Below are 5,226 nucleotides of genomic sequence, written 5' to 3' on the forward strand. Positions count from 1 at the left end.
AAAGACTTCTTAAATAAGACACCCCAAAGCACAGTTGATAATCCCTAAAATTGACAAGTGGGATGACATCAGACTAAGAAGTTTCTGTATGGCAAAAGACACAGTAATTAGTGTGAATATACAGCCCTCAGAATGGGAAAATATTTTTATAAATATACATCAGATAAAGGACTGATAACCAGAATTCACAAGGAATTCAAGCAGCTGTTCTGAAAAAAGAGGATCAATCCTATGAAAAGATGAGAGAATGAGTTGAAAAAACCACTCTCTGAGGATGACATACAAATAGCTAAAAAGCATATGAAAAAATGCTTAATATCCCTCATTGTAAGGGAAATGCAGATCAGAACAACAATGATATACTACCTAACCCCAGTCAGAATGACTAAGATTAAGAAAAAAAAAAAAAAGATAAGTGCTGGCGGGGGTGTGTTGAAAGGGGAACTCTCTTATACTGCTGGTGGGGAATGTAAATTGGTCCAACCACTGTGGAGAACAATTTGGAGATTCCTCAAAAACTTACAAATAGAACTACCATATGATCCAGCAATCCCACTCCTTGGTATCTACCCAAAGGACAGAAGAATACTTAATCGGAAAAGTGTTTGCACATAGATGTTTATTGTGGCACTATTCACAATTGCTAAGTCATGGAAACAACCCAAATGTCCACGATCAGATGAAGGGATAGAAAAACTGTGGCATACAGTTTTTAGTATTCAATGGAATACTATTCAGCCATAAAAAAAAAACAACAACAAAACCCTGGCTTTTGACAGGAAGTAGATGAATATGGAACGTTTACTGCTGAGTGAAGCAAGCCAGGCTATGAAGGAGAGGCATCGTATGTCCCCACTTAATATAACTGAGTGTCTGCACTCTATGCTGCAACTAATTGACTAAAGGATATAGAAACACAGTAGATAGATGTAAATACCAGAAATAGTGCGTGTGAAAGAGGAGGGTCTGAGGAAAGACGTTTAGAAGAAAAACAGGGAGGCAAAGCATTAATGGCACAAAGAAATGTGATATTATATGTTGAAGATATTTTGTAGTTTTATCAACTGTACTAGGGAGAAATGTTTACCTGTTGAAATATCCATTTTGTAAGCCATATAATAATGTGATTGAATGTATAAAAGAAAATGATGTTAAAAAATTTTGTCTTAATTTAAAAAAAAAATAAAGGCATCTGTGACTACTGTCAACGGGTCATACAAGTTCAGTGAAATTGATTTATACTGTAACATTTGGTTATTTTTTAGGCCCACTCAGCTATACATACTTGAACTGGAGCAGCAAATAGTGGATAGAAAAATAGTGGTCTGAGTACCCTTTTTGGAATTGTAGTTGTATGTATATATGTGTTTATTTATTTATTAGGAGTTTTGCCAAGGCTGTGTGTGCTTGCCAGAGAGAGAGAAACAGAGAGGGAGGGACGGAAAACGAAAACTTGCCCCCCACAGGGGGTGACCACACCACACTCCCTTTGCCTCCATCCTCCTTTTGGTATTTAGGGAATGCACACACATTCATCTGGTATGAGTTCAAGCTGCTAGGTCTGGAACTCAAACCCTGCTAGGCCATGTGGGAGACTAGTGCCTTAACCACAGTGCCACCTGCTGGCCATGTAGTTGTATTTAGAACCAAGATAAGGTAGAGTTAGATGTGAATAAAGATAATTTCTTTCAACAGGTAAGAAAAGAAAGTTAGAGGCCATGAGAGATAAGCAATACCTTATTCTTAGGCCTTCATGAGGTAGGCATTGGTAGCAGGTGGGACAGGAACAATTGCTGTGATGTTCATGATTTTTGTGTGTCCTGCAGTCTTCTTTGACCATGGTGTACACGTGAGACCCAGGGATTCTTCTGGAAATGAGGTTGTAGCTTCCAGCCTTAAAATTATTCTTCCACTTCTAGGCCCCTAAAAACAACAGTTCTTTTTACCTGAAAACTTGCATATAAGCAATTCCTGTGGTAATTCACTCAAATTGATGCATCTTAAGAGTTTTTCTGTATCTATCTTCTGAGTTGTCCTAGAGTTTCTAGAAATGGAAGACAAGTGCTTAAATGAAAAATCTTTTTTGTTTGTTTGTTTATTTACTTTATTTATAAGAGCAAGATATGTACCCTCAATATACTTTTCATGACCCAATCCACTCTCTGCCCCAGCCAGTCTACTTCACCGGCATGCATGTGTTCCTGACATGTAAAGAGAGGCTCTGGGATATGAACCTGAGACCTTTCCATATGGGTCCAGTTGCATTACCACTGTGCCACTGTCCAGTCCCAAGGATTATTCTTATTGTAGAAAGTTCAGTGGCCTTGGCTAAGCTCATAGATCGAGGAGTTCAAGGCAAGGGGTAAATGGTGATTGTGAGTGGTTTGTGTGGCACCTGCCTACGTATACAATCATCCTTCAGTATCTGCAGGAGATTAGTTCTAGATCTCCCACCCTCATTCCCTCACGGATACCTAAATCCATGAATGCTCAAACCCCTTATAGAAATTGTGTGTAGTATTTGTATATAATCTACACACCTCTTACTGTATATTTAATTCCTCTCTAGATTATTTGTAACACCTAATACAATATGAATGCTATCTAAGTAGTTTGTTATCTAGGGAGTAATGACAAGGAAAAAAGTTTCTATCTATTTAGTACAGGAGAAATAAATAAAAAGTAATAATTTCAATCCTCAGTCAGTTTGACTTTGCGCATGCTGAACTTATTGCTATGGAGGGCTGACTATAACAGTTCATTTAGCTTTGTCTACGAGTGACATTGTTGCACATCTGGCTTGTATTGCACACATCCTCCTTGCTTCAAATTCTAATCTTCATGATTATTTTTAAACCTGGAGGTGAAAACCTAAAAATAAAGCAGTGCCTAGCATGTAGCAAGCCCTTAATTAATTTTATTGAATTATATTGAAAATTGGAATTGTATATAAAAAGCCAGATCACCTTTCATCTGTTGTGGTATCCTCTTATCAAGAGAGAAAAACCTGCCCAGGATTTCCCTGGAAAGATTCCTCAACACCAGAGTGGTCCTGTTCACATTAGATTTCATTTGTGTATATGGTAATAGATATGCAAGGAAGATTAGATACCACCATATGGCTTTTGTACCCTGATATACATTCTCCTCCCTCTTCCAGAATAGCACTGCTCATAAAAACAATTTAGGGGCATCAGTGGTCTTATGAGCTCTGATGTTCAGGTGGAAATTCTCTCTGATGCTCTGGACTTATTTGTAATTTTACCCCCATAGGAGAGCGGTTTCAACCTCACAATTCCTTTGCTCATTTGAAAATACAGTAGCAGAAGGATGGAGAGAGTTTGTGACCCACAACTAAAACCTGTATTCTCTTGTCACTTCGTCAAATTAGTTCCAGTGGCATTTGGTTTCCCTTGGAAATAAATCACTGTTAAGTGATTCTTTATAAAGCAGTCCACACATTTATCACACCACAGTGATCCAAACCCATTCAGAGAGTTTTAAGGTTCAGTTGGCCATGTGGCTGGCCTAGCAACTGTGCCCTTGTCACATTGCATCTGTCTCCACTCCCCGTGCCACCATTAATCCTTCAGAGCAGAGACTCCATGCTTTGCCATTCAGAGGCATAAAATATCATATAAAATGTAATAAAGTGGCAAGGTGAGACTGAGTTTCTTTTCTTTCCTTTTTTTTTTTTTTAAAGTTTGAGCCACAGGGTGTGTGTACTCACCAAAGACAGACAGACAGAGAAAGTGAGAAAACATCCAATTGCCTCCTGGGAGATGGCCACACCATAATTCCTTGGGATTTGGGACATGCACACATACATGCCTGGTATAATTTTCAAGCCACTGGGTCCAGGACTCAAACCACAGTTGACTATGTGGGAGTCCAGTGCCTTAACCAACATGGCACCTGCTGGCCTCAATATAGAGCTTGTAATGTATATTTTCAAGTTAACAGAGTGATCAGGTGGCTAAGAATAGACGGGTGTAGTTGGGGAAAAATCAGGAATAATGATAAAATATCCTGAAAACTTTAGCTTTTGTGATTCATTTGCCTCAGAGTTAATTTAATTGTTATGAATTACTGAAAGTAACAATTGTTTTTTGGTACAAATGAATCACGTCAACCAGTAAACTTAAGATGCATTTTTTTTTTTTTGAGAGGTTTTTGCTACGGGGCACGTGCGCTCGCCAGATAGACAGAGAGAGACATAGAGACAGAAAGAGAGAAATCACCCCCCAGGGGGGATGGTCACGCTGCAATCCCTTCTCCTTCATTCTCCTCTCAGGATCTTGGGCACGCATGCACATGCGCCTGGCGTGAGTTTTAAGCCACCAGGTCTGGGATGCGAACCATGGTTGACTACGTGGGAGTCCAGTGACATAGCCATTACGCTAACTGCTGGTTCCCTTAAGATGCAATTTTAATCACATTTGTTCAACATTTTCTAGGAGCTTGGCATTCTTGCTCTGCACTTTATATATAGTTTCTCCTTGTCTGCTTTATAAAATAGAGTATTATTATCATTCTCACTTTTTATGTGAGAATTTTACAGTTTGGAAAGTTTAAATGATTTAACCAAGGGCATTAGGTTAATGTGGTAGGCTAGAGCACAACCTAGGATTCTGTAATTACTACAGTAAAGAATAATCTTTATTATTATTATTTTATTTATTTATTATTTTTGGAGAGGTTTTTTTATTTTTATATTTTTTCGCTATAGGGCGCGCACGCTCGCCAGACAGACAAAGAGAGACATAGAGACAGAAAGCAAGAAATCACCCCCCCCCAGGTGGGATGGTCATGCTGCAATCCCTTCTCTTCCATTCTCCCCTCGGGATCTTGGGCATGCACTCACACGTGCCCAGCGTGAGTTTTAAGCCACTGGGTCCAGGATGCAAACCGTGGTCGACTACATGGGAGTCCAGTGACATAGCCATTACGCTAACTGCTGGTTCCCTAATCTTTATTATTTTTTAAAAATGAAGTTTTGGCATTTTTTTTTCTTTTTGATACTTTTATTTGGGAATTTGTAATTAATCATTTAAAAAAGGTAGTTACAAATATTAAGAAGTAATTTTTAAAATAAAACTAAAATTGGGGTCCAGCAGTTAGCGTAATGGCTATGTCCTGGACTCCCATGTAGTTGACTGCGGTTCACATCTCAGACCCGGTGGCTTAAAATGCATGCCGGGCACGTGTGCGTGTGTGCCCAAGATC

At 39.0% G+C, this 5,226-nt stretch overlaps 1 long non-coding RNA gene across 1 annotated transcript in view; it reads right to left on the reverse strand.

Annotated features, from left to right (window-relative positions):
• The window catches only part of LOC102483666 (uncharacterized), a 44,540-nt gene that overhangs the window by 36,490 nt on the left and 2,824 nt on the right, over window positions 1–5,226 (reverse strand). The window contains exon 2 of the long non-coding RNA XR_337429.1: window positions 1,737–2,044. This is a non-coding gene — a long non-coding RNA (uncharacterized LOC102483666). The remainder of the gene's footprint in view (window positions 1–1,736; window positions 2,045–5,226) is intronic.

Source organism: Tupaia chinensis, unplaced genomic scaffold (assembly GCF_000334495.1).
Source record: "Tupaia chinensis unplaced genomic scaffold, TupChi_1.0 Scaffold145889_1, whole genome shotgun sequence".
NCBI classification, from domain to species: domain Eukaryota; kingdom Metazoa; phylum Chordata; class Mammalia; order Scandentia; family Tupaiidae; genus Tupaia; species Tupaia belangeri.